This window comes from Hemibagrus wyckioides, linkage group LG22 (genome assembly GCF_019097595.1).
Source record: "Hemibagrus wyckioides isolate EC202008001 linkage group LG22, SWU_Hwy_1.0, whole genome shotgun sequence".
NCBI classification, from domain to species: domain Eukaryota; kingdom Metazoa; phylum Chordata; class Actinopteri; order Siluriformes; family Bagridae; genus Hemibagrus; species Hemibagrus wyckioides.
Genome location: NC_080731.1, coordinates 1,583,379 through 1,599,991, shown reverse-complemented (window position 1 = coordinate 1,599,991; position 16,613 = coordinate 1,583,379). Strand labels below are relative to the sequence as shown.

General features: G+C 42.5%; 1 protein-coding gene and 20 non-coding genes across 21 annotated transcripts in view; all 21 read left to right on the top strand.

The window, feature by feature from the left end:
* Positions 1–16,613, top strand: part of dnah10 (dynein axonemal heavy chain 10) — a 113,317-nt gene that overhangs the window by 42,285 nt on the left and 54,419 nt on the right. The window lies entirely within an intron of this gene.
* On the top strand, positions 654–760 carry LOC131343825 (U6 spliceosomal RNA). Its single transcript, XR_009203193.1, has one exon. It is a non-coding gene; the product is annotated as a U6 spliceosomal RNA (small nuclear RNA).
* On the top strand, positions 1,267–1,373 carry LOC131343824 (U6 spliceosomal RNA). The gene has a single exon (XR_009203192.1). It is a non-coding gene; the product is annotated as a U6 spliceosomal RNA (small nuclear RNA).
* Positions 2,308–2,414, top strand: LOC131343823 (U6 spliceosomal RNA). Its single transcript, XR_009203191.1, has one exon. It is a non-coding gene; the product is annotated as a U6 spliceosomal RNA (small nuclear RNA).
* On the top strand, positions 2,946–3,052 carry LOC131343822 (U6 spliceosomal RNA). Its single transcript, XR_009203190.1, has one exon. It is a non-coding gene; the product is annotated as a U6 spliceosomal RNA (small nuclear RNA).
* LOC131343821 (U6 spliceosomal RNA) lies at positions 3,988–4,094 on the top strand. Its single transcript, XR_009203189.1, has one exon. It is a non-coding gene; the product is annotated as a U6 spliceosomal RNA (small nuclear RNA).
* Positions 4,626–4,732, top strand: LOC131343820 (U6 spliceosomal RNA). The gene has a single exon (XR_009203188.1). It is a non-coding gene; the product is annotated as a U6 spliceosomal RNA (small nuclear RNA).
* Positions 5,667–5,773, top strand: LOC131343841 (U6 spliceosomal RNA). The gene has a single exon (XR_009203208.1). It is a non-coding gene; the product is annotated as a U6 spliceosomal RNA (small nuclear RNA).
* On the top strand, positions 6,305–6,411 carry LOC131343819 (U6 spliceosomal RNA). Its single transcript, XR_009203187.1, has one exon. It is a non-coding gene; the product is annotated as a U6 spliceosomal RNA (small nuclear RNA).
* On the top strand, positions 7,347–7,453 carry LOC131343840 (U6 spliceosomal RNA). The gene has a single exon (XR_009203207.1). It is a non-coding gene; the product is annotated as a U6 spliceosomal RNA (small nuclear RNA).
* On the top strand, positions 7,960–8,066 carry LOC131343818 (U6 spliceosomal RNA). Its single transcript, XR_009203186.1, has one exon. It is a non-coding gene; the product is annotated as a U6 spliceosomal RNA (small nuclear RNA).
* On the top strand, positions 9,001–9,107 carry LOC131343817 (U6 spliceosomal RNA). Its single transcript, XR_009203185.1, has one exon. It is a non-coding gene; the product is annotated as a U6 spliceosomal RNA (small nuclear RNA).
* LOC131343815 (U6 spliceosomal RNA) lies at positions 9,640–9,746 on the top strand. Its single transcript, XR_009203183.1, has one exon. It is a non-coding gene; the product is annotated as a U6 spliceosomal RNA (small nuclear RNA).
* On the top strand, positions 10,681–10,787 carry LOC131343814 (U6 spliceosomal RNA). Its single transcript, XR_009203182.1, has one exon. It is a non-coding gene; the product is annotated as a U6 spliceosomal RNA (small nuclear RNA).
* On the top strand, positions 11,320–11,426 carry LOC131343813 (U6 spliceosomal RNA). The gene has a single exon (XR_009203181.1). It is a non-coding gene; the product is annotated as a U6 spliceosomal RNA (small nuclear RNA).
* On the top strand, positions 12,361–12,467 carry LOC131343811 (U6 spliceosomal RNA). Its single transcript, XR_009203180.1, has one exon. It is a non-coding gene; the product is annotated as a U6 spliceosomal RNA (small nuclear RNA).
* Positions 12,999–13,105, top strand: LOC131343810 (U6 spliceosomal RNA). Its single transcript, XR_009203179.1, has one exon. It is a non-coding gene; the product is annotated as a U6 spliceosomal RNA (small nuclear RNA).
* Positions 14,040–14,146, top strand: LOC131343894 (U6 spliceosomal RNA). Its single transcript, XR_009203256.1, has one exon. It is a non-coding gene; the product is annotated as a U6 spliceosomal RNA (small nuclear RNA).
* Positions 14,679–14,785, top strand: LOC131343893 (U6 spliceosomal RNA). Its single transcript, XR_009203255.1, has one exon. It is a non-coding gene; the product is annotated as a U6 spliceosomal RNA (small nuclear RNA).
* Positions 15,720–15,826, top strand: LOC131343891 (U6 spliceosomal RNA). Its single transcript, XR_009203254.1, has one exon. It is a non-coding gene; the product is annotated as a U6 spliceosomal RNA (small nuclear RNA).
* On the top strand, positions 16,358–16,464 carry LOC131343890 (U6 spliceosomal RNA). The gene has a single exon (XR_009203253.1). It is a non-coding gene; the product is annotated as a U6 spliceosomal RNA (small nuclear RNA).

The window sequence follows — 16,613 nt, the reverse complement described above, 5'->3', positions numbered from 1 at the left end:
GAGATACTGTTGCAAAGGTATGTCCATCTCTCCCCTGTCGGTGGTGCTAGAGCACTTGAGTGGAGTAGACCAAATTTGCTGTGTAAAGTAGCTGAGACTGTCCCGTATCGTTGGACCAAATCCCATAAAACGCTCAAGATGCCTTCTGTGGACTCCCCTTGATTCCTGTTTTGTTGAAACCTATATTTTAAGTACGCTTTATTAAATTGTGATAAAATTTAAGTTTTCAACAGAAACACTTATTTATCATGCAGGGCTCTCTAGCACAAGTTCTCAAAGGTGTTTTTTTTTTTGGGCTCAGTAGTTGGCTAAATGTGGTTAATGGGGAAGGGGGCGGATCACAAGAACAAAGGACTGATTACATCACCGCACAGAGAGCCAATCAGAACACCTGAGACCTCTCGACGTTCCATACTCCCAGAATATACCTCTGCAGTCTGAGGCTCTAAATGAAAAGAAAAAGTTTATAATTTAGCAGTAGCTAATGCTCACTTTAGGGAACTATTATATCTCTAATCCCCATGCAGTGAGTGTCTATTCAGGTCAGGGCTGTGAGTGCCCTGAAGGAACTTGGTGTGTTTGGGCACTTACCACGGACAAGAAACCTTGTCAGGAATCCGGGTATTTATAGGGGCCGTTCAGGCGGCTTGTTTGTGCTTGCTACGGCAGCACATATACTAAAATTGGAACGATACAGAGAAGATTAGCATGGCCCCTGCGCAAGGATGACACGCAAAATCGTGAAGCGTTACCATATTTTTCGTTGTTTCCGTATTTTACCATATTTTTCATTGTAACCATGACTCTAAAAGAACAAACTTAAACCTAAAATACTAAGCCTAAAATACTAAGTTTTCAACAGAAACACTTATTCATCATGCAGGGCTCTCTAGCACAAGTTCTCAAAGGTGTTTTGTTTTTTGTTTTTTTTGCCTCAGTAGTTGGATAAATTTGGTTAATGGGGAAGGGGGGTGGATCACAAGAACAAAGGACTGATTACATCACCGCACAGAGAACCAATCAGAACATCTGAAACTTCTCGACGTTCCATACTCCCAGAATATACCTCTGCAGTCTGAGGCTCTAAATGAAAAGAAAAAGTTTATAATTTAGAAATAGCTAATGCTCACTTTAGGGAACTATTATATCTCTAATCCCCATGCAGTGAGTGTCCTGAAGGAACTTGGTGTGTTTGGGCACTTACCACGGACAAGAAACCTTGTCAGGAATCCGGGTATTTATAGGGGCCGTTCAGGCGGCTTGTATGTGCTTGCTACGGCAGCACATATACTAAAATTGGAACGATACAGAGAAGATTAGCATGGCCCCTGCGCAAGGATGACACGCAAAATCGTGAAGCGTTACCATATTTTTCGTTGTTTATTAACCATGACTCTAAAAGAACAAACTTAAGCCTAAAATACTAAGCCCGAGCTTAAACGCTTGGGGCCAAGTACCTTCTGACCCCACCCCTTAGTGAGGGAGAAAAACCAGAAGCCATTGGGACAGTCTGTCCTAGGTCTCAAGGACATATAACACATTGTGGGCCTAACCACAAGCCGTTGTTGAGATATCGCCTCACTTAACGTTTTCAATGGTTTTCCCAAGTTGCAAACGAATGCCAAGTTTGTTTCTATGACACTGAAGGGTTACAGAGATACTGTTGCAAAGGTATGTCCATCTCTCCCCTGTCGGTGGTGCTAGAGCACTTGAGTGGAGTAGACCAAATTTGCTGTGTAAAGTAGCTGAGACTGTCCCGTATCGTTGGACCAAATCCCATAAAACGCTCAAGATGCCTTCTGTGGACTCCCCTTGATTCCTGTTTTGTTGAAACCTATATTTTAAGTACGCTTTATTAAATTGTGATAAAATTTAAGTTTTCAACAGAAACACTTATTTATCATGCAGGGCTCTCTAGCACAAGTTCTCAAAGGTGTTTTTTTTTTTGGGCTCAGTAGTTGGCTAAATGTGGTTAATGGGGAAGGGGGCGGATCACAAGAACAAAGGACTGATTACATCACCGCACAGAGAGCCAATCAGAACACCTGAGACCTCTCGACGTTCCATACTCCCAGAATATACCTCTGCAGTCTGAGGCTCTAAATGAAAAGAAAAAGTTTATAATTTAGCAGTAGCTAATGCTCACTTTAGGGAACTATTATATCTCTAATCCCCATGCAGTGAGTGTCTATTCAGGTCAGGGCTGTGAGTGCCCTGAAGGAACTTGGTGTGTTTGGGCACTTACCACGGACAAGAAACCTTGTCAGGAATCCGGGTATTTATAGGGGCCGTTCAGGTGGCTTGTTTGTGCTTGCTACGGCAGCACATATACTAAAATTGGAACGATACAGAGAAGATTAGCATGGCCCCTGCGCAAGGATGACACGCAAAATCGTGAAGCGTTACCATATTTTTCGTTGTTTCCGTATTTTACCATATTTTTCATTGTAACCATGACTCTAAAAGAACAAACTTAAACCTAAAATACTAAGCCTAAAATACTAAGTTTTCAACAGCAACACTTATTCATCATGCAGGGCTCTCTAGCACAAGTTCTCAAAGGTGTTTTGTTTTTTGTTTTTTTTGCCTCAGTAGTTGGATAAATTTGGTTAATGGGGAAGGGGGGTGGATCACAAGAACAAAGGACTGATTACATCACCGCACAGAGAACCAATCAGAACATCTGAAACTTCTCGACGTTCCATACTCCCAGAATATACCTCTGCAGTCTGAGGCTCTAAATGAAAAGAAAAAGTTTATAATTTAGAAATAGCTAATGCTCACTTTAGGGAACTATTATATCTCTAATCCCCATGCAGTGAGTGTCTATTCAGGTCAGGGCTGTGAGTGCCCTGAAGGAACTTGGTGTGTTTGGGCACTTACCACGGACAAGAAACCTTGTCAGGAATCCGGGTATTTATAGGGGCCGTTCAGGCGGCTTGTTTGTGCTTGCTACGGCAGCACATATACTAAAATTGGAACGATACAGAGAAGATTAGCATGGCCCCTGCGCAAGGATGACACGCAAAATCGTGAAGCGTTACCATATTTTTCGTTGTTTATTAACCATGACTCTAAAAGAACAAACTTAAGCCTAAAATACTAAGCCCGAGCTTAAACGCTTGGGGCCAAGTACCTTCTGACCCCACCCCTTAGTGAGGGAGAAAAACCAGAAGCCATTGGGACAGTCTGTCCTAGGTCTCAAGGACATATAACACATTGTGGGCCTAACCACAAGCCGTTGTTGAGATATCGCCTCACTTAACGTTTTCAATGGTTTTCCCAAGTTGCAAACGAATGCCAAGTTTGTTTCTATGACACTGAAGGGTTACAGAGATACTGTTGCAAAGGTATGTCCATCTCTCCCCTGTCGGTGGTGCTAGAGCACTTGAGTGGAGTAGACCAAATTTGCTGTGTAAAGTAGCTGAGACTGTCCCGTATCGTTGGACCAAATCCCATAAAACAGCTCAAGATGCCTTCTGTGGACTCCCCTTGATTCCTGTTTTGTTGAAACCTATATTTTAAGTACGCTTTATTAAATTGTGATAAAATTTAAGTTTTCAACAGAAACACTTATTTATCATGCAGGGCTCTCTAGCACAAGTTCTCAAAGGTGTTTTTTTTTTTGGGCTCAGTAGTTGGCTAAATGTGGTTAATGGGGAAGGGGGCGGATCACAAGAACAAAGGACTGATTACATCACCGCACAGAGAGCCAATCAGAACACCTGAGACCTCTCGACGTTCCATACTCCCAGAATATACCTCTGCAGTCTGAGGCTCTAAATGAAAAGAAAAAGTTTATAATTTAGCAGTAGCTAATGCTCACTTTAGGGAACTATTATATCTCTAATCCCCATGCAGTGAGTGTCTATTCAGGTCAGGGCTGTGAGTGCCCTGAAGGAACTTGGTGTGTTTGGGCACTTACCACGGACAAGAAACCTTGTCAGGAATCCGGGTATTTATAGGGGCCGTTCAGGTGGCTTGTTTGTGCTTGCTACGGCAGCACATATACTAAAATTGGAACGATACAGAGAAGATTAGCATGGCCCCTGCGCAAGGATGACACGCAAAATCGTGAAGCGTTACCATATTTTTCGTTGTTTCCGTATTTTACCATATTTTTCATTGTAACCATGACTCTAAAAGAACAAACTTAAACCTAAAATACTAAGCCTAAAATACTAAGTTTTCAACAGCAACACTTATTCATCATGCAGGGCTCTCTAGCACAAGTTCTCAAAGGTGTTTTGTTTTTTGTTTTTTTTGCCTCAGTAGTTGGATAAATTTGGTTAATGGGGAAGGGGGGTGGATCACAAGAACAAAGGACTGATTACATCACCGCACAGAGAACCAATCAGAACATCTGAAACTTCTCGACGTTCCATACTCCCAGAATATACCTCTGCAGTCTGAGGCTCTAAATGAAAAGAAAAAGTTTATAATTTAGAAATAGCTAATGCTCACTTTAGGGAACTATTATATCTCTAATCCCCATGCAGTGAGTGTCTATTCAGGTCAGGGCTGTGAGTGCCCTGAAGGAACTTGGTGTGTTTGGGCACTTACCACGGACAAGAAACCTTGTCAGGAATCCGGGTATTTATAGGGGCCGTTCAGGCGGCTTGTATGTGCTTGCTACGGCAGCACATATACTAAAATTGGAACGATACAGAGAAGATTAGCATGGCCCCTGCGCAAGGATGACACGCAAAATCGTGAAGCGTTACCATATTTTTCGTTGTTTATTAACCATGACTCTAAAAGAACAAACTTAAGCCTAAAATACTAAGCCCGAGCTTAAACGCTTGGGGCCAAGTACCTTCTGACCCCACCCCTTAGTGAGGGAGAAAAACCAGAAGCCATTGGGACAGTCTGTCCTAGGTCTCAAGGACATATAACACATTGTGGGCCTAACCACAAGCCGTTGTTGAGATATCGCCTCACTTAACGTTTTCAATGGTTTTCCCAAGTTGCAAACGAATGCCAAGTTTGTTTCTATGACACTGAAGGGTTACAGAGATACTGTTGCAAAGGTATGTCCATCTCTCCCCTGTCGGTGGTGCTAGAGCACTTGAGTGGAGTAGACCAAATTTGCTGTGTAAAGTAGCTGAGACTGTCCCGTATCGTTGGACCAAATCCCATAAAACGCTCAAGATGCCTTCTGTGGACTCCCCTTGATTCCTGTTTTGTTGAAACCTATATTTTAAGTACGCTTTATTAAATTGTGATAAAATTTAAGTTTTCAACAGAAACACTTATTTATCATGCAGGGCTCTCTAGCACAAGTTCTCAAAGGTGTTTTTTTTTTTGGGCTCAGTAGTTGGCTAAATGTGGTTAATGGGGAAGGGGGCGGATCACAAGAACAAAGGACTGATTACATCACCGCACAGAGAGCCAATCAGAACACCTGAGACCTCTCGACGTTCCATACTCCCAGAATATACCTCTGCAGTCTGAGGCTCTAAATGAAAAGAAAAAGTTTATAATTTAGCAGTAGCTAATGCTCACTTTAGGGAACTATTATATCTCTAATCCCCATGCAGTGAGTGTCTATTCAGGTCAGGGCTGTGAGTGCCCTGAAGGAACTTGGTGTGTTTGGGCACTTACCACGGACAAGAAACCTTGTCAGGAATCCGGGTATTTATAGGGGCCGTTCAGGCGGCTTGTTTGTGCTTGCTACGGCAGCACATATACTAAAATTGGAACGATACAGAGAAGATTAGCATGGCCCCTGCGCAAGGATGACACGCAAAATCGTGAAGCATTACCATATTTTTCGTTGTTTCCGTATTTTACCATATTTTTCATTGTAACCATGACTCTAAAAGAACAAACTTAAACCTAAAATACTAAGCCTAAAATACTAAGTTTTCAACAGAAACACTTATTCATCATGCAGGGCTCTCTAGCACAAGTTCTCAAAGGTGTTTTGTTTTTTGTTTTTTTTGCCTCAGTAGTTGGATAAATTTGGTTAATGGGGAAGGGGGGTGGATCACAAGAACAAAGGACTGATTACATCACCGCACAGAGAACCAATCAGAACATCTGAAACTTCTCGACGTTCCATACTCCCAGAATATACCTCTGCAGTCTGAGGCTCTAAATGAAAAGAAAAAGTTTATAATTTAGAAATAGCTAATGCTCACTTTAGGGAACTATTATATCTCTAATCCCCATGCAGTGAGTGTCTATTCAGGTCAGGGCTGTGAGTGCCCTGAAGGAACTTGGTGTGTTTGGGCACTTACCACGGACAAGAAACCTTGTCAGGAATCCGGGTATTTATAGGGGCCGTTCAGGCGGCTTGTATGTGCTTGCTACGGCAGCACATATACTAAAATTGGAACGATACAGAGAAGATTAGCATGGCCCCTGCGCAAGGATGACACGCAAAATCGTGAAGCGTTACCATATTTTTCGTTGTTTATTAACCATGACTCTAAAAGAACAAACTTAAGCCTAAAATACTAAGCCCGAGCTTAAACGCTTGGGGCCAAGTACCTTCTGACCCCACCCCTTAGTGAGGGAGAAAAACCAGAAGCCATTGGGACAGTCTGTCCTAGGTCTCAAGGACATATAACACATTGTGGGCCTAACCACAAGCCGTTGTTGAGATATCGCCTCACTTAACGTTTTCAATGGTTTTCCCAAGTTGCAAACGAATGCCAAGTTTGTTTCTATGACACTGAAGGGTTACAGAGATACTGTTGCAAAGGTATGTCCATCTCTCCCCTGTCGGTGGTGCTAGAGCACTTGAGTGGAGTAGACCAAATTTGCTGTGTAAAGTAGCTGAGACTGTCCCGTATCGTTGGACCAAATCCCATAAAACGCTCAAGATGCCTTCTGTGGACTCCCCTTGATTCCTGTTTTGTTGAAACCTATATTTTAAGTACGCTTTATTAAATTGTGATAAAATTTAAGTTTTCAACAGAAACACTTATTTATCATGCAGGGCTCTCTAGCACAAGTTCTCAAAGGTGTTTTTTTTTTTGGGCTCAGTAGTTGGCTAAATGTGGTTAATGGGGAAGGGGGCGGATCACAAGAACAAAGGACTGATTACATCACCGCACAGAGAGCCAATCAGAACACCTGAGACCTCTCGACGTTCCATACTCCCAGAATATACCTCTGCAGTCTGAGGCTCTAAATGAAAAGAAAAAGTTTATAATTTAGCAGTAGCTAATGCTCACTTTAGGGAACTATTATATCTCTAATCCCCATGCAGTGAGTGTCTATTCAGGTCAGGGCTGTGAGTGCCCTGAAGGAACTTGGTGTGTTTGGGCACTTACCACGGACAAGAAACCTTGTCAGGAATCCGGGGTATTTATAGGGGCCGTTCAGGCGGCTTGTTTGTGCTTGCTACGGCAGCACATATACTAAAATTGGAACGATACAGAGAAGATTAGCATGGCCCCTGCGCAAGGATGACACGCAAAATCGTGAAGCATTACCATATTTTTCGTTGTTTCCGTATTTTACCATATTTTTCATTGTAACCATGACTCTAAAAGAACAAACTTAAACCTAAAATACTAAGCCTAAAATACTAAGTTTTCAACAGAAACACTTATTCATCATGCAGGGCTCTCTAGCACAAGTTCTCAAAGGTGTTTTGTTTTTTGTTTTTTTTGCCTCAGTAGTTGGATAAATTTGGTTAATGGGGAAGGGGGGTGGATCACAAGAACAAAGGACTGATTACATCACCGCACAGAGAACCAATCAGAACATCTGAAACTTCTCGACGTTCCATACTCCCAGAATATACCTCTGCAGTCTGAGGCTCTAAATGAAAAGAAAAAGTTTATAATTTAGAAATAGCTAATGCTCACTTTAGGGAACTATTATATCTCTAATCCCCATGCAGTGAGTGTCCTGAAGGAACTTGGTGTGTTTGGGCACTTACCACGGACAAGAAACCTTGTCAGGAATCCGGGTATTTATAGGGGCCGTTCAGGCGGCTTGTATGTGCTTGCTACGGCAGCACATATACTAAAATTGGAACGATACAGAGAAGATTAGCATGGCCCCTGCGCAAGGATGACACGCAAAATCGTGAAGCGTTACCATATTTTTCGTTGTTTATTAACCATGACTCTAAAAGAACAAACTTAAGCCTAAAATACTAAGCCCGAGCTTAAACGCTTGGGGCCAAGTACCTTCTGACCCCACCCCTTAGTGAGGGAGAAAAACCAGAAGCCATTGGGACAGTCTGTCCTAGGTCTCAAGGACATATAACACATTGTGGGCCTAACCACAAGCCGTTGTTGAGATATCGCCTCACTTAACGTTTTCAATGGTTTTCCCAAGTTGCAAACGAATGCCAAGTTTGTTTCTATGACACTGAAGGGTTACAGAGATACTGTTGCAAAGGTATGTCCATCTCTCCCCTGTCGGTGGTGCTAGAGCACTTGAGTGGAGTAGACCAAATTTGCTGTGTAAAGTAGCTGAGACTGTCCCGTATCGTTGGACCAAATCCCATAAAACGCTCAAGATGCCTTCTGTGGACTCCCCTTGATTCCTGTTTTGTTGAAACCTATATTTTAAGTACGCTTTATTAAATTGTGATAAAATTTAAGTTTTCAACAGAAACACTTATTTATCATGCAGGGCTCTCTAGCACAAGTTCTCAAAGGTGTTTTTTTTTTTGGGCTCAGTAGTTGGCTAAATGTGGTTAATGGGGAAGGGGGCGGATCACAAGAACAAAGGACTGATTACATCACCGCACAGAGAGCCAATCAGAACACCTGAGACCTCTCGACGTTCCATACTCCCAGAATATACCTCTGCAGTCTGAGGCTCTAAATGAAAAGAAAAAGTTTATAATTTAGCAGTAGCTAATGCTCACTTTAGGGAACTATTATATCTCTAATCCCCATGCAGTGAGTGTCTATTCAGGTCAGGGCTGTGAGTGCCCTGAAGGAACTTGGTGTGTTTGGGCACTTACCACGGACAAGAAACCTTGTCAGGAATCCGGGTATTTATAGGGGCCGTTCAGGCGGCTTGTTTGTGCTTGCTACGGCAGCACATATACTAAAATTGGAACGATACAGAGAAGATTAGCATGGCCCCTGCGCAAGGATGACACGCAAAATCGTGAAGCGTTACCATATTTTTCGTTGTTTCCGTATTTTACCATATTTTTCATTGTAACCATGACTCTAAAAGAACAAACTTAAACCTAAAATACTAAGCCTAAAATACTAAGTTTTCAACAGAAACACTTATTCATCATGCAGGGCTCTCTAGCACAAGTTCTCAAAGGTGTTTTGTTTTTTGTTTTTTTTTGCCTCAGTAGTTGGATAAATTTGGTTAATGGGGAAGGGGGGTGGATCACAAGAACAAAGGACTGATTACATCACCGCACAGAGAACCAATCAGAACATCTGAAACTTCTCGACGTTCCATACTCCCAGAATATACCTCTGCAGTCTGAGGCTCTAAATGAAAAGAAAAAGTTTATAATTTAGAAATAGCTAATGCTCACTTTAGGGAACTATTATATCTCTAATCCCCATGCAGTGAGTGTCTATTCAGGTCAGGGCTGTGAGTGCCCTGAAGGAACTTGGTGTGTTTGGGCACTTACCACGGACAAGAAACCTTGTCAGGAATCCGGGTATTTATAGGGGCCGTTCAGGCGGCTTGTATGTGCTTGCTACGGCAGCACATATACTAAAATTGGAACGATACAGAGAAGATTAGCATGGCCCCTGCGCAAGGATGACACGCAAAATCGTGAAGCGTTACCATATTTTTCGTTGTTTATTAACCATGACTCTAAAAGAACAAACTTAAGCCTAAAATACTAAGCCCGAGCTTAAACGCTTGGGGCCAAGTACCTTCTGACCCCACCCCTTAGTGAGGGAGAAAAACCAGAAGCCATTGGGACAGTCTGTCCTAGGTCTCAAGGACATATAACACATTGTGGGCCTAACCACAAGCCGTTGTTGAGATATCGCCTCACTTAACGTTTTCAATGGTTTTCCCAAGTTGCAAACGAATGCCAAGTTTGTTTCTATGACACTGAAGGGTTACAGAGATACTGTTGCAAAGGTATGTCCATCTCTCCCCTGTCGGTGGTGCTAGAGCACTTGAGTGGAGTAGACCAAATTTGCTGTGTAAAGTAGCTGAGACTGTCCCGTATCGTTGGACCAAATCCCATAAAACGCTCAAGATGCCTTCTGTGGACTCCCCTTGATTCCTGTTTTGTTGAAACCTATATTTTAAGTACGCTTTATTAAATTGTGATAAAATTTAAGTTTTCAACAGAAACACTTATTTATCATGCAGGGCTCTCTAGCACAAGTTCTCAAAGGTGTTTTTTTTTTTGGGCTCAGTAGTTGGCTAAATGTGGTTAATGGGGAAGGGGGCGGATCACAAGAACAAAGGACTGATTACATCACCGCACAGAGAGCCAATCAGAACACCTGAGACCTCTCGACGTTCCATACTCCCAGAATATACCTCTGCAGTCTGAGGCTCTAAATGAAAAGAAAAAGTTTATAATTTAGCAGTAGCTAATGCTCACTTTAGGGAACTATTATATCTCTAATCCCCATGCAGTGAGTGTCTATTCAGGTCAGGGCTGTGAGTGCCCTGAAGGAACTTGGTGTGTTTGGGCACTTACCACGGACAAGAAACCTTGTCAGGAATCGGGGTATTTATAGGGGCCGTTCAGGCGGCTTGTTTGTGCTTGCTACGGCAGCACATATACTAAAATTGGAACGATACAGAGAAGATTAGCATGGCCCCTGCGCAAGGATGACACGCAAAATCGTGAAGCGTTACCATATTTTTCGTTGTTTCCGTATTTTACCATATTTTTCATTGTAACCATGACTCTAAAAGAACAAACTTAAACCTAAAATACTAAGCCTAAAATACTAAGTTTTCAACAGAAACACTTATTCATCATGCAGGGCTCTCTAGCACAAGTTCTCAAAGGTGTTTTGTTTTTTGTTTTTTTTTGCCTCAGTAGTTGGATAAATTTGGTTAATGGGGAAGGGGGGTGGATCACAAGAACAAAGGACTGATTACATCACCGCACAGAGAACCAATCAGAACATCTGAAACTTCTCGACGTTCCATACTCCCAGAATATACCTCTGCAGTCTGAGGCTCTAAATGAAAAGAAAAAGTTTATAATTTAGAAATAGCTAATGCTCACTTTAGGGAACTATTATATCTCTAATCCCCATGCAGTGAGTGTCTATTCAGGTCAGGGCTGTGAGTGCCCTGAAGGAACTTGGTGTGTTTGGGCACTTACCACGGACAAGAAACCTTGTCAGGAATCCGGGTATTTATAGGGGCCGTTCAGGCGGCTTGTATGTGCTTGCTACGGCAGCACATATACTAAAATTGGAACGATACAGAGAAGATTAGCATGGCCCCTGCGCAAGGATGACACGCAAAATCGTGAAGCGTTACCATATTTTTCGTTGTTTATTAACCATGACTCTAAAAGAACAAACTTAAGCCTAAAATACTAAGCCCGAGCTTAAACGCTTGGGGCCAAGTACCTTCTGACCCCACCCCTTAGTGAGGGAGAAAAACCAGAAGCCATTGGGACAGTCTGTCCTAGGTCTCAAGGACATATAACACATTGTGGGCCTAACCACAAGCCGTTGTTGAGATATCGCCTCACTTAACGTTTTCAATGGTTTTCCCAAGTTGCAAACGAATGCCAAGTTTGTTTCTATGACACTGAAGGGTTACAGAGATACTGTTGCAAAGGTATGTCCATCTCTCCCCTGTCGGTGGTGCTAGAGCACTTGAGTGGAGTAGACCAAATTTGCTGTGTAAAGTAGCTGAGACTGTCCCGTATCGTTGGACCAAATCCCATAAAACGCTCAAGATGCCTTCTGTGGACTCCCCTTGATTCCTGTTTTGTTGAAACCTATATTTTAAGTACGCTTTATTAAATTGTGATAAAATTTAAGTTTTCAACAGAAACACTTATTTATCATGCAGGGCTCTCTAGCACAAGTTCTCAAAGGTGTTTTTTTTTTTGGGCTCAGTAGTTGGCTAAATGTGGTTAATGGGGAAGGGGGCGGATCACAAGAACAAAGGACTGATTACATCACCGCACAGAGAGCCAATCAGAACACCTGAGACCTCTCGACGTTCCATACTCCCAGAATATACCTCTGCAGTCTGAGGCTCTAAATGAAAAGAAAAAGTTTATAATTTAGCAGTAGCTAATGCTCACTTTAGGGAACTATTATATCTCTAATCCCCATGCAGTGAGTGTCTATTCAGGTCAGGGCTGTGAGTGCCCTGAAGGAACTTGGTGTGTTTGGGCACTTACCACGGACAAGAAACCTTGTCAGGAATCCGGGTATTTATAGGGGCCGTTCAGGCGGCTTGTTTGTGCTTGCTACGGCAGCACATATACTAAAATTGGAACGATACAGAGAAGATTAGCATGGCCCCTGCGCAAGGATGACACGCAAAATCGTGAAGCGTTACCATATTTTTCGTTGTTTCCGTATTTTACCATATTTTTCATTGTAACCATGACTCTAAAAGAACAAACTTAAACCTAAAATACTAAGCCTAAAATACTAAGTTTTCAACAGAAACACTTATTCATCATGCAGGGCTCTCTAGCACAAGTTCTCAAAGGTGTTTTGTTTTTTGTTTTTTTTGCCTCAGTAGTTGGATAAATTTGGTTAATGGGGAAGGGGGGTGGATCACAAGAACAAAGGACTGATTACATCACCGCACAGAGAACCAATCAGAACATCTGAAACTTCTCGACGTTCCATACTCCCAGAATATACCTCTGCAGTCTGAGGCTCTAAATGAAAAGAAAAAGTTTATAATTTAGAAATAGCTAATGCTCACTTTAGGGAACTATTATATCTCTAATCCCCATGCAGTGAGTGTCTATTCAGGTCAGGGCTGTGAGTGCCCTGAAGGAACTTGGTGTGTTTGGGCACTTACCACGGACAAGAAACCTTGTCAGGAATCCGGGTATTTATAGGGGCCGTTCAGGCGGCTTGTATGTGCTTGCTACGGCAGCACATATACTAAAATTGGAACGATACAGAGAAGATTAGCATGGCCCCTGCGCAAGGATGACACGCAAAATCGTGAAGCGTTACCATATTTTTCGTTGTTTATTAACCATGACTCTAAAAGAACAAACTTAAGCCTAAAATACTAAGCCCGAGCTTAAACGCTTGGGGCCAAGTACCTTCTGACCCCACCCCTTAGTGAGGGAGAAAAACCAGAAGCCATTGGGACAGTCTGTCCTAGGTCTCAAGGACATATAACACATTGTGGGCCTAACCACAAGCCGTTGTTGAGATATCGCCTCACTTAACGTTTTCAATGGTTTTCCCAAGTTGCAAACGAATGCCAAGTTTGTTTCTATGACACTGAAGGGTTACAGAGATACTGTTGCAAAGGTATGTCCATCTCTCCCCTGTCGGTGGTGCTAGAGCACTTGAGTGGAGTAGACCAAATTTGCTGTGTAAAGTAGCTGAGACTGTCCCGTATCGTTGGACCAAATCCCATAAAACGCTCAAGATGCCTTCTGTGGACTCCCCTTGATTCCTGTTTTGTTGAAACCTATATTTTAAGTACGCTTTATTAAATTGTGATAAAATTTAAGTTTTCAACAGAAACACTTATTTATCATGCAGGGCTCTCTAGCACAAGTTCTCAAAGGTGTTTTTTTTTTTGGGCTCAGTAGTTGGCTAAATGTGGTTAATGGGGAAGGGGGCGGATCACAAGAACAAAGGACTGATTACATCACCGCACAGAGAGCCAATCAGAACACCTGAGACCTCTCGACGTTCCATACTCCCAGAATATACCTCTGCAGTCTGAGGCTCTAAATGAAAAGAAAAAGTTTATAATTTAGCAGTAGCTAATGCTCACTTTAGGGAACTATTATATCTCTAATCCCCATGCAGTGAGTGTCTATTCAGGTCAGGGCTGTGAGTGCCCTGAAGGAACTTGGTGTGTTTGGGCACTTACCACGGACAAGAAACCTTGTCAGGAATCCGGGTATTTATAGGGGCCGTTCAGGCGGCTTGTTTGTGCTTGCTACGGCAGCACATATACTAAAATTGGAACGATACAGAGAAGATTAGCATGGCCCCTGCGCAAGGATGACACGCAAAATCGTGAAGCGTTACCATATTTTTCGTTGTTTCCGTATTTTACCATATTTTTCATTGTAACCATGACTCTAAAAGAACAAACTTAAACCTAAAATACTAAGCCTAAAATACTAAGTTTTCAACAGAAACACTTATTCATCATGCAGGGCTCTCTAGCACAAGTTCTCAAAGGTGTTTTGTTTTTTGTTTTTTTTGCCTCAGTAGTTGGATAAATTTGGTTAATGGGGAAGGGGGGTGGATCACAAGAACAAAGGACTGATTACATCACCGCACAGAGAACCAATCAGAACATCTGAAACTTCTCGACGTTCCATACTCCCAGAATATACCTCTGCAGTCTGAGGCTCTAAATGAAAAGAAAAAGTTTATAATTTAGAAATAGCTAATGCTCACTTTAGGGAACTATTATATCTCTAATCCCCATGCAGTGAGTGTCTATTCAGGTCAGGGCTGTGAGTGCCCTGAAGGAACTTGGTGTGTTTGGGCACTTACCACGGACAAGAAACCTTGTCAGGAATCCGGGGTATTTATAGGGGCCGTTCAGGCGGCTTGTATGTGCTTGCTACGGCAGCACATATACTAAAATTGGAACGATACAGAGAAGATTAGCATGGCCCCTGCGCAAGGATGACACGCAAAATCGTGAAGCGTTACCATATTTTTCGTTGTTTATTAACCATGACTCTAAAAGAACAAACTTAAGCCTAAAATACTAAGCCCGAGCTTAAACGCTTGGGGCCAAGTACCTTCTGACCCCACCCCTTAGTGAGGGAGAAAAACCAGAAGCCATTGGGACAGTCTGTCCTAGGTCTCAAGGACATATAACACATTGTGGGCCTAACCACAAGCCGTTGTTGAGATATCGCCTCACTTAACGTTTTCAATGGTTTTCCCAAGTTGCAAACGAATGCCAAGTTTGTTTCTATGACACTGAAGGGTTACAGAGATACTGTTGCAAAGGTATGTCCATCTCTCCCCTGTCGGTGGTGCTAGAGCACTTGAGTGGAGTAGACCAAATTTGCTGTGTAAAGTAGCTGAGACTGTCCCGTATCGTTGGACCAAATCCCATAAAACGCTCAAGATGCCTTCTGTGGACTCCCCTTGATTCCTGTTTTGTTGAAACCTATATTTTAAGTACGCTTTATTAAATTGTGATAAAATTTAAGTTTTCAACAGAAACACTTATTTATCATGCAGGGCTCTCTAGCACAAGTTCTCAAAGGTGTTTTTTTTTTTGGGCTCAGTAGTTGGCTAAATGTGGTTAATGGGGAAGGGGGCGGATCACAAGAACAAAGGACTGATTACATCACCGCACAGAGAGCCAATCAGAACACCTGAGACCTCTCGACGTTCCATACTCCCAGAATATACCTCTGCAGTCTGAGGCTCTAAATGAAAAGAAAAAGTTTATAATTTAGCAGTAGCTAATGCTCACTTTAGGGAACTATTATATCTCTAATCCCCATGCAGTGAGTGTCTATTCAGGTCAGGGCTGTGAGTGCCCTGAAGGAACTTGGTGTGTTTGGGCACTTACCACGGACAAGAAACCTTGTCAGGAATCCGGGTATTTATAGGGGCCGTTCAGGCGGCTTGTTTGTGCTTGCTACGGCAGCACATATACTAAAATTGGAACGATACAGAGAAGATTAGCATGGCCCCTGCGCAAGGATGACACGCAAAATCGTGAAGCGTTACCATATTTTTCGTTGTTTCCGTATTTTACCATATTTTTCATTGTAACCATGACTCTAAAAGAACAAACTTAAACCTAAAATACTAAGCCTAAAATACTAAGTTTTCAACAGAAACACTTATTCATCATGCAGGGCTCTCTAGCACAAGTTCTCAAAGGTGTTTTGTTTTTTGTTTTTTTTGCCTCAGTAGTTGGATAAATTTGGTTAATGGGGAAGGGGGGTGGATCACAAGAACAAAGGACTGATTACATCACCGCACAGAGAACCAATCAGAACATCTGAAACTTCTCGACGTTCCATACTCCCAGAATATACCTCTGCAGTCTGAGGCTCTAAATGAAAAGAAAAAGTTTATAATTTAGAAATAGCTAATGCTCACTTTAGGGAACTATTATATCTCTAATCCCCATGCAGTGAGTGTCTATTCAGGTCAGGGCTGTGAGTGCCCTGAAGGAACTTGGTGTGTTTGGGCACTTACCACGGACAAGAAACCTTGTCAGGAATCCGGGTATTTATAGGGGCCGTTCAGGCGGCTTGTATGTGCTTGCTACGGCAGCACATATACTAAAATTGGAACGATACAGAGAAGATTAGCATGGCCCCTGCGCAAGGATGACACGCAAAATCGTGAAGCGTTACCATATTTTTCGTTGTTTATTAACCATGACTCTAAAAGAACAAACTTAAGCCTAAAATACTAAGCCCGAGCTTAAACGCTTGGGGCCAAGTACCTTCTGACCCCACCCCTTAGTGAGGGAGAAAAACCAGAAGCCATTGGGACAGTCTGTCCTAGGTC